Genomic DNA, 12130 nt, shown 5'->3' with positions numbered 1-12130 from the left:
GTATATGCAGAAAGTGCCTGAAATGTTACCGAATTACCGCAAGTCGGAAAGGATGCAGCAGTTCCAAAATAAATTAAAAAGTATGCTTTATACAGCGTATAAGGGTGATATCACAGCACAACGGGAATCTAACAGGGGAAGAGGTGAAAGTAATCCTCCTCCTCCCACGACCACGCCGGCAAGGACAGGACGCTTTACAGACGTGTTGTTGATGGAGGACATGCAGAGCTTTTTAAGTCCTACGCATCGCCACAGCCCTTCGGGGTCCACCCTCAGAGAACGACTCGACCGACAGGTAGCAGACTACCTCGCCTTAACTGCAGATATCGACACTCTGAGGAGCGATGAACCCCTTGACTACTGGGTGTGCTGGCTTGATCTGTGGCCTGAGCTATCCCAATTTGCGATAGAACTTCTGGCCTGCCCCGCTTCAAGTGTCCTGTCAGAAAAGACCTTCAGTGCAGCAGGAGATATTGTCACTGAGTAGAGAAGTCGCCTAGGTCAAAAAAGTCTAGATTACCTCACCTTTATTAAGATAAATGAGGGATGGATCCCAAAGGGACTGACAGTGGGCGATACATTCGACTAAAAAAGGCCTGATGAGGGGGACGTAACGGGGATTAAACTGATAAGAATAGTACTACTTAACACACCACGCCTATCTGGTTTCACATTAGATTGCACGCACAGTGTCCCAAATTTGAAGTAGGAGGACCGACCAAGCATCTTTTTCCATCTCCCGGTTCCTAAAATCGATGCTATATACACGTCCCCTGATAGGGGACGTAACAGGGATTAAATTGATAGGAATAGTACTACTTAACACACCTTATAATAACGCAGAGAGAGGCAACGCAGAGAGAGGAGTCTGAAGAAGAGGAGTCAGAGGAGGAAGGTGGCTTTGAGGAGGTGGAAGATCAAACACAGCAGGCGTCCCAGGGGCCTTGTTGTCACCTTTCGGGGACCATTGGTGTTGTACGTGGCTGGGTGGAGGAAGAGACCTTCAATGACATCAGTGAGAACAAGGAACAGGACATGGCTAGCTTGGTATCCAACCTTGTGCAAATGGGGAGTTTGCGGTTGTGCAAATGGACTGTTAGCGGTTGTTTGCGGTGCGTTAAACGGGGAGTTTGGTCTGTCACTGTGAAGCGGGCATAACCCTTGCACTACCTGATCGATACAACATCATACCTGATGTTTTAAAGCAGGTTATTCCAAACAATTTAGGAATGTTAGGTGATTTATGCCCTTTATGGATTAAAACCAGATTCTGCATCAACTATGTAATTTTCCCTGGGAGTTTTGCCATGGATCCCCCTCCAGCATGCCACAGTCCAGGTGTTAGTCCCCTTGAAACAACTTTTCCATCACTATTGTGGCCAGAAAGAGTCCCTGTGGGTTTTAAAATTCGCCTGCCTATTGAAGTCTATGGCGGTTCGCCCATTCGCGAACATTTGAGGAAATTCGCGTTCACCGTTCGCGAACTGAAAATGTTATGTTCGCGACATCTCTATTGCATGTCCATATGCTCAGGTTGTTAAATCTGAACACCAGTAGATGTGGTCCCTCCACACTATTACACACACACTAAATTTAGCCAACACACACACACAACACTAAGCCAGTATTGGCAGGCACACTTATCCTTCCCCCACGTACAGCTCTCAATCTCCTCCACACACAATACTCATCCACTTGCATATGTTGTCCATGCACCTTTGGTTGAACAAATTATAGCTGTGGGCTCACTTAATTTTTTTGAATAAATAAAAAACATAAATAAAAAAGCTGACTATGTCCTTCCTGATCATACGTGCTTTGATATTATAAAAATCTTCCTTGAAAAACATATAATTATGTGCCTTAATATTAAACGTGCAAATTAAATTGTAATACAAATTCCAAGAACAATTCTTACCCTGAAACATTGTTGCATGGTGAAATAGCGATAAGTAGTTTTAATGAGTCATACGAGAATAAACTGAAGATTATAAACATTTAAGACAAAAATAAAGTACAGAACAAAAACTACATTTTGGAGTAATTAGCAAAGATACGATAATAGAAAGGAACAAAATTAGGTTAACAATAAGAAGGGTTATAGAGACAGATAGAACGTTTAAATCCAAGAATAGTATGGGTGATATCACAGAGATGGGGCATTCAGCAGGAGGGGTCTGAATTCAGAAGATAGCAAGTAATTTCTAGCTTTCATACAGTACACAACCCTCAGGGGTTACCAGGGATAATAATTTGACTTTACTGTTATTAACACATATAATGCAGCGCAACAGAAGAGCTTGTTTGAGTATTTAATACAAAGCTGATAGTGTTTTATCATAGAGGGTTAAAGCTTAAAGCAACACTATAGGGTCAGGAAAAAAAAATGTGTGTTCCTGACTCTACAGTGTTAGAAACACTATTTAGGTGGCTTGCCCCCCCTTGCAAGGTAATAAAACTCATCTTTATTCCAGTGCCGCACAGGCACTGGCCTCTCCCCTGATCTGCCTCCTTGGCTTACATCATCAAAATTGATGATCTCAGACAATCCAATGCTTTCCCATAGGACAGCATTGGATTGGCTGAGATAATCAATTCTGATGATCTCAGCTAAGGAGGTGGGGTCGGGGGCAGAACCAAACGCTCCACTGGCCATTCAGAATCTCTTCATAGAGATGCATTGAACCAATAAATATCTATGGGGAAAGTTAAGCATGGAGAATCTGAGCGTTAGTGCTGCACGTTGTGGAGCACTGACCCAGAAATTTCCTATAGCAACTCAAGGCCATCTGAGTGACTGCTACTGGAGGTGTCCCTAGGCAGCAATGTAAAAACTTACTTTTCTATGAAAAGGCAGTGTTTACATTAACATGCCTGCAGTGACATGCTATACTCACCAGAACAACTACATTAAGCTGTAGTTGTTCTGGTGACTGTAGTGTTTCTTTAAGTCTGGACAAGTCATGATGCAATGTTATGAAATGTTACAGGATTGCAGCTGCCCATGTCTCCAGGATGATCTCTGGGCTATAGTAATTACATGTGGATATCTTAATGAAATTTTAAAGCAATGTGTACTGTGAGGAACAAGAGGGGTGAGCTAGAATAATTGGCATACAATGAGCAGTTTATCAGTACTAGTATTACTGAAACATTGTGAGATTAAACAAATGACTGGGCTGTTACATTAAATGGATATATACTGTTTAGGACAAACATGCTGTGGTAAGTCCAAACACAAAAAAACTTTCAAAAACTACTGTTCATCACCTGCATATCTTAAGTTGGACTTTGGAAAAGTGCAGCTTGAGTACTGCAATTCAAAGAAATAATGTCCCTACAAATATCCCAGAATTCCTAGAATTACATTCAAATGAGCACAGATAGGCATCATGTTAGAGACTTTATCGGGCATTTTTTACCCTAAGCAAGTGAACACTGTTTTAAACACAGCTTTTAAAACCAAAGCATATGTTGTGATCCACAGGGACCAATTGGCAGACACCAGCCATGAACTGCACACTTTTGACCATTCTGTGTCTCATAAGGCTAGTTCAGAGTCTAGAAGCTGAAGTAGGTCTTTGACATGTTAACATGATGAAATAAAAAAATACTGTTATGTATCATCGATATAATTCAAGATGGACCTTGGAAAATAATTATTTGGGCACAGTAATTCCAGTAAATAATGTTTCCACAATTATTCCAGAAATTCCAGCACAGCATGCAAATGTGCACAAACAGGTATGGTATCATGTTTCAGATTTCATTCTAAATAAATGCAGGAACTCAAAGCGAAAGAACAATATTTTAAAGTGAACCTTTATAGCCATTTTGTACTTTACCTAAATCCTAAATTAAATACATTGACTACATCATACATCACGTGATTATTCAATGAAACATTTGGAGATATCACTCCATACCCTTGATCCATGTCCATGTTTTTGTGGGTGTTTGTGACAAACTACCATGAAAACCCTGTGATTCTCCTCTCTCTACCGAACACAGACAACCTACTGGCTTGTTATCTTTTTATCTTTAAAGTAACCACAAAGTTAAGTACTCTCTCTGAACAGCCTTGTCTCCCGAATGCAGGCAGTGGTACATGGTCGTCGAGTGTCTGGAACTCCAAGCCAAACACTATAAATCAAGAACACCGGTACCTTTGTACCGCTGCCTGCTTCTATTCCTGACAAGCCACAAGAGCGTTATTCATTGGAAAGGTACGCACGAACTAGATGAACTAAATGATCGCTATCTATGAGCCGGGGGAACCGTTTGGTATCTATTCATTTTGGGACTCCAAAACATGCTACCACTTTTCTTCTGGAACTATTTTGGGCAGACACCACGTGTGTGGTCGGTCAAAACTTTACCCAGGTGGCATTTTGGCTGTATTCGTGGGATTTGAAAGCTATTTGGACTCCCGAAAATGCTACCACTTTTCTTCTAGAAGTATTTTGGGCAGACACCTCATGTGTGGTCGATCAAAACTTTACCCTGGTGGCAATTTGGCTGTATTTGTATATCTGAGTGCCCAAGGTGTCCAAATGGCGCTCAGATCCAGACAAGGAAAATAAGACTTGTGAGGGTCCCTATTAATATTATGCATGTTTTGGGGTATTTTATGTTTTAGTCAGTGTACCTCTAGTGCCAGGGAGATAATTAGTTTATGTAAAGTACACTCAATTATCTCCCAGACTCAGTGATGCCTGGGCGTGTTTTTCCTATACTTTTGCTGGTGACCCCATCCTGGAGGTCTGTGTATAAAAGTGGGCCATCTGGCCAAAATAAAACATTCCTGTTGTACCCTTCATCAAGTCTCGACTGATGTTTGGATATGCGACCGGCAAAGAGCTTGATTTCTCACGACCTGGTTGGATTTCGGGAGAGTAGGATTGAAGGTACTCTACAAACGAGCTATAATCACACAACCTTCTAGGAGTTCGGGAGAGTGCGACTGAACGTACTATATGAAGTACAAAGGGGTTTGTTACAGTGTTACTCTTCATAAAGCAACCTGCTCCAGTCTGCCTGTTCTCCACCTGGTCTCGTCCTTCATTTGGCCTGCTTGAAGACACTTACTAAAGCAAGGTAAGCTGGCTTTATTGCCAACATGCCATCGTCTGAAGAGTTTCTATATTCCCTAGCCAATGCTAGCAGCATCAGCTAGGTAGTTTATATAGCAATCGCAGCAAATGCTGTGTGGTTGCTTAGCTTGAAAAAACAGAAAGGCTTGCTATAGGTGGTCTTGTGTGCTCTTCCTTGTCAGTTAAATTGACGGCATAGGGTCTATGTAAAAGATTTGACTAAGAAGTGGGAGAAAGACTTGGTACAATATTTTATAAATAAATAAATTTTAAACTAAGATTTTCTCCCAGTCTATACATTGTCTAGCAAACCTGATAGCACAATGTATAGATGAAATCTTATGCACTTTAAAATCAGGATTAGTTGTGTGGGGGTGAGTTACAGGTATCCTTAAAAATAGCTTTTCTTTTTTTTTCAAACCAAAGCATGGGTTTTGATTCAAAAGGACATATGACCATAAACAAGCTACGCGCTGTGCAGTTTTATAACACATGTTGAACTGTTAATGAAAGCCAGATATTCTGGAAATTGCATGATGATGTAGGTGGAAATGCATGGGGGAGAGGGCACTATAGGGCTCTACAACAACTTTGTATTCCTATCACTATAGTTTCCCTTTTAAATCTGTCTAATATCTAACATATCTAATTATAAGGCTGTTGACAATTGTGCATAACATTTACATTAACTTGGTTTCCTTCATTAAAATATCAATCTCCGTTTTAACCTTACTAAATAGCAACCTTGATGTTAAATACTAAAAATAAGTATTTTATTTACAAGTCATTCATTATCATTAACTTCTGTTACTTAACAACTAAAATATCACAGATGTCTATTCAATATACAGCAAGTTGCGTGACTTTAAAAGACTTGCAAAATTTAGGGTTTGGGATTCATTCTACAACTGCTTGCCTGTTCTTCAATCTACAGCTTGCGGTTTAGAGAAAAGTCCTGATTTAAAGAAATATTTGCAGTGAAATTATATTGTATGAAATAGTATATTTATTTATTTTATTCCTTAGGTGAAAACTGTTAAAATGTTTTCAATGCCTTATTCTCCTTACAGTTTCTCAGGAGTTATCATATCCATAAATTAGCACATCTAAATGTATTCCCAGTCAAATGCTTGATGACAAACAATCTGTTATATATAATGATAATTTTATGTCACCGAGAAGGTTATTTACTAAACCATGAATTGGTGTTAATTGAGTTGAGACTTTTTTCCAATTTAGCTATACTTAAAGGGACTCTCCAGTGCCAGGAAAACATATCAGTTTTCCTGACACTGCAGTGCCCCTACTTACTTGAATCCAGTGCCGATATCCCTCGGCACTGGATCAGGCTCCACCCACGATCCTCCCCCACGGACGTCAGCTGGCGGGGGAGACCTAATGCGCATGTGCGGCAACAGCCGCGGGCGCACATTAGACCTCCCCATAGGAAAGCATTATTCAATGCTTTCCTATGGGGATTCCGGCGACGCTGGAGGTCCTCATGCATAGAGTGAGGACATCCAGTGTTGTTTAAAACACTTTTCGTATTCTAAGAACACGGAAGTCCCTGATAGACAGCCACTAGAGGAGGACTTAACCCTGCAAGGTAATTATTGCAGTTTATGAAAACTGAAATAATTACACTTGCAGGGTTAAGGGTGGTGGAAGTTGGCACCCAGACCGCTCCAATGTCCCTTTAACTAAAACTGAAATCTCCAAGATACTTCCTGACAATTTTGGGGTTGGTAAATTGTCTTGTTCCATTACGGTTCATGTGATTTTAAAAAAATGCATGTTTTGAACATTTAAATTTGCTTGTCAAGCTCCCAGCAATTATTAAGTAAGATTAAATTTTACCTAGATGTATCAGAAGCATAAGCAATAATTTGAAAGTAAGTTGATACAGTCACAATATAATTATTAATCGTGTTGCTAAAAGGCACAATATTCTACAAATATGAGCTATACTGGTAGTGCAACAAATTGCACATGCTTGCATATTTTTAAGATCACAGAACATAATTGAACAAATAGATATGAAAAATGGGAATGCACTTCTACTGTTAAAGTAATCTTTCTTTAGAAAGAAAAAGTATAAATAGTATAAGGGTCTCAGGACAATTAAATATGGTTATACTATAAAAAAAAAAAAATGTGTTTCACAAATGCTCCAGAAATAAACATAAACTGAGCTTAAAGAAACACTACAAACACCATAACCACCATAATATTTTGCATTTTTTATATGTTTTTTTTTTGGATGGAAATCACAGACCACGCATGTTCCACAACTGCAAACACCCCATATTTGTATTCTGCTAGTGGTCGCAATTACAATCCTACCCCATTTCTTTTCCCCTATTCTTGACCCTAATCCAACCATCAATCCAACCACTAGTCCTACCCATACTCCTACTTACAATGCAACCCTTAATCCTACCCTTAATCATCCCCCTAATGCAGAGCATACTGTACATTTAAATAATATCTCCATACTTCTCAAGATACAAAGTGTCTGATGTTGATTAGATTGACAATGTACTATTTTCTGAGCAGATGCTAGTTGCCATGTGCTCCAAGATTAACCATATGGCGTATGCCGCCACACTTTTTCTATCCTCTGTACAGCAAAATAATGTAAAGAAACAGCACATAGGGGTCTTGCAAGTGCCCTCTACACCTTCAACAATGCTTGTACCTGTGGGGTGCAGGACAATATTAATTCTAGGGTAGGGTGTGCACACATCTCCTGGCACAGTGATAACAGAACTATGGGGATGCCAAGACTCATGGCCACAATACCAGTAGGAGGTGTCCAATCTTTCTGGCCCAATTTAAAAAAAAAAATAACTTCCAACCCAAGCATTGATTAAGGAGGATTTCTCAAAGTTCAACTTGAGATATCCAGGTGATGCATAACAGTAATTTTTGTATTTGCACTGTGAGGAGTTTAATCGTGTTTTGTCTCACCACAGCCTTTTTGGTACCTAGTTATTTGCTCTCAGAGAGATTTCAACTTCCAGAAAGAATTAATACCATACTGATGAGGTCCACAAGGTTAAACTTACATTCCATGGTTGGTTACTAGTCACAGATCATTTTGGATTATAGCCCATGCTTTGGTGTTAAAAACATCTGCATATAAAACAGTGTCCATTGCTAAGGGCACTTGCAGAAATTCAATATGAAATTTGAATCACAATGCCTGCCTGTGCTCATTTGTATCTCAAGCTGGGAACTCTGGGATATTTGAAAAAACATGATTTCTTGTTTCTATGCAAAAATTTAGAGTGTACTAAGTGGAATCAAACTACTATATGTACACCCAATGGAGCGCTAAAAGTTATATATACATACTTACTCTTAATAAAAAAGGGGAGAGCATATATGGTAAAGAGATGCAACTAGAAAAGGATAAAAAAAAAATCCTAGTGTGTTACCTCCAGGTTCAATTGGATTGAAAAAGCCTTTTGTGAAGGCGAAACGCGTTTTTGATGATCAGGGCTCCTTGTGGACATTATTTACATTGACATTTGGCTTGTTTTAATGGTTATATAGATTTGTATTTTTTACTTTGTTTTTATTCTTGTTTGTTTGCTAAATAAAATATACCATCCTTACTACAAGTCCAGTTGGCTCCTGAAATTTCATGCTTCAAAGCAAAGAAGGGTTGTGCTCCTACATCATTATATGGAGAGCCTAATATAATTGGATCTCTGTAAGTCACTTGCACTTTTACTTGATTTCTGCCCATTTACAGAAGGTATACACTAGGAGCATTTGCTTCTTTTTATCTCCTTTTCTGAGATTTTTTGAGCCAAGAAGTCTTAATATATCTTTGCTGATAATATTTTAATTTATCCACTAAAGCTCCATTCCATGTGAGTGTGTTTTAAATACACACATATATATATATATATATATATATATATATATATATATATACATACACACATCACTCCAGATCTTTGAATAAACATTTCATTTTTTTCATCCTGTTTTAGTTGTATCTCTTCACTATTTATACTCATCCCTTTTTTATTAAGAGTAAATGTGTATATATAACTTCTACAGCTCTACTAAGTGTACTTATAGTGGTTTGGTTTGACTTAGTCCACTCTAAATGTTTGCATTATTTTTTGTTAAGTTAAAGGTACTTCCATGTGTTTTGTAGCTGCTAATCAAAATAATTTATTGGAATCATATCACTGTTTAAGTGCCTTACTTGCATAGTGCACTTTTATGTTTTCTTGAGTTTTTATGCCCAAGAAGGACTTCTCAAAGTCAGTTTTGACATATGCAGGGGATGCATAACAGTATTTTTACATAATACTGTAACACAATTGTGAACCCTGTTTGTTAAATTTCTGATAATCAGTAAGGCATTAATATCAAATTAACTATTTATTTTTAGATTTCCTAATAGTTCATTTTTATCTATAAAATAAGATGTTTTTTATACATTATCACAGCAAAATGTATTCCAAATGCATTTCATAATGAGTCACACAAATGACTGTTTTTCTATGCTTAAACTAGTTGGCTCAAATCAGGACTGATCTAATTTTGAGTCACATAACCAGCCCTTTCAAGTTCAGATTTCTAAATTAAACTGATATTTCCAAGCACAATTTGACACTGGGTCTCTATTTAATAGCCCAAAGGATCCAAAAACACTTCCATCAAGCATTAAAATCCAATATCACCAGATAGATGTCTCAATGGCATAGACGCAGGCTGCCAGCATATTATGCTTTCAAATCATTAGTTATGTGTAATTGTAGTTTCATTTCCACTAGGTAATGTTTAGCTTATCTGCATGAATTGCTTTTTATATTATGTGTTTTAGAACAAGCAAAATATAACAAGTTTAAAAAGAACATATATTTTGAATCAGGAAAGTTACATTTACCATACCTGATCCATTAACATCGTTTCTCAAAGAGCCAGGAATAACTAATATTTGATTATTAAAAGCATACACATTTTGCACACACCAAAGGACCATAACTACTACAGCCAGCTCATTGTTGTAGTTATACAATTAAAAGTAAATTTTTGTTTTACAATTTTTTTTTTATTTTTTTGTGTGTGTGCATGAAATATTACCCTGCTACTATCATGTTTCAAATATTTACTCGTGTTGCCAGTGGTTCAGAGGACCACTTTCAAAATGTGATGCCTGATTGGTTGTAAATAAATGAGAGAATCAATCACGGTACCCATAAATGATGCATTGTGAAGCAGTTGCAAAACTATTCTGCTTTTTCCCATTCACTAGAGCATAATTAATTGTTCATGCAGACCCATCCTGCTGGCGTGCAGCAAGGAGATATATCAGCAAGTGCATTATCATTTGCCAAACTTTGACATTATGAAAGAATCAACCTTGAAAAAAAAACGGAACTTGTCAAAGCGGATTAAATCTAAATTATCTTAAACTGTACTCCAATTATCTGGGAAATGAACACACATCAGTGTTCCTTCTTCTTGTTAGTCACTGCAGGTGGCTGTGGTTTATAAATCATTTGATTGTGTAAAATTATATGATGTTTCAACATAATGCATAATTCATAGATAGACAGATAGATAGTGCAAGAGTAACAGTTAAAGTCCCTTGCGCCCCTCAGAATGGAGTAAAAAAAGAATTGTACCCCTTTTCTCCATCACTCCACCTCAATGGCTGAGATCATCAATCATGATGATTACAGCCAATCCAATGCTTCTTACAGGAAAACATTTGGAAGCTTTTGTGCATGCATGGCAAAATTCTGTGCTGCACCAATCAGCATTTCCTTATAGATATGCATCTATTGAGCGCATTCAGCGTAACTATGCCAGCATGGAGATGCTGAATGTAGATGCTGCACACAGTGCAGCATTGAAATAGGAAGCACCTCTAGTGACCAACTGAGTAACTGTCACTAGAGTTGTTACTAGGCAGCAATGTAAACACCGCCTTCCTGAAAATTAAGTGTTTACATTTAAAAGCCTGCAGGGACATGCTTTAGACACCAGAATCACTACATTAAGTGAATGTTGAACTTTAAGCACACACAGGAGGCTCATGTAAGGTCTAGAACGCTATCTACAGTGCATCAGAAAATAAATTATAAATGTAACAATCTGTGCAATAAAGGAAGTTCAAACATTAGATCTCTTTACAGGAAGTATTTAGGAAAGCTGTGTAAGTCACATGCAGGTAAGTGTCACTAGGACTGCATAAACAAAGTGATTAAACTCCTAAATGGCAGAGAATTAAGCAGTGAGACTGCAGGGCCATGCAGCAGCAGACTAGCCCACTAGAATACTGGGGAATTTCTGGGTGGGCAGCAAGCAGCCTCAATACCATGTAAATTATTTTTCACTTGAACTGTGACAGTCAGAGGAATTTAAGAAGGGAGGTGATGGGAGTAGGTGCGACTGCATTAAGGCTGCTGTCTTCTGCTACACTGGTAAACTTAGCAGACAGTTAAGTATCCCTTCTCGATTCCAGGCAGCTTATCTGAGTTTCTGTTCCACCACCCGCACTCAAACCACCCACTAGCCTTAAACAGCTCCAGCTTACCTCATCGGCAGGAAGAGACCGGAAAATAGCAACTTCACTTCCCAGTGCTCTCACAGCCTTCACTGTAATCGTTTTGTGTGTGTGTGTGTGTGTGTGTATGTGTGTGTATGTGCCTAGTTGTGAGTTTTTTTGTAGTGAGGTTATTCTTTGCGTGTATGTGTGTGAGTGTGAGTGTGTGTCAGTGAGCTTGTCTGTAGTGGAAATGTATGCTATTTTTCTGTGATATTCAAAATGAAATAAATCTAGATTTAAATCTAGCTTTCACATTACTGTAGTAATGTTTTCAACATCTGTTTTGCCAGGCCCCACATGCTATTTACTCTATACATTTTGCATCTGCAAATTTAACATTTAAACAGTTGGTGCTGAAATCTGATGTCTAAAAATGAAAAAAATAACTAAGTGCAGAAATGAAAAATGTCCTTATTTTCAAAAGGAAAGCAATCCAAGCGTCATTGTGATAGGTTTA

Source organism: Pelobates fuscus, chromosome 1 (assembly GCF_036172605.1).
Source record: "Pelobates fuscus isolate aPelFus1 chromosome 1, aPelFus1.pri, whole genome shotgun sequence".
In the NCBI taxonomy this organism is placed as follows: domain Eukaryota; kingdom Metazoa; phylum Chordata; class Amphibia; order Anura; family Pelobatidae; genus Pelobates; species Pelobates fuscus.
The sequence above is the reverse complement of the archived record's forward strand: the minus strand, read 5'-3'. Positions refer to the sequence as shown.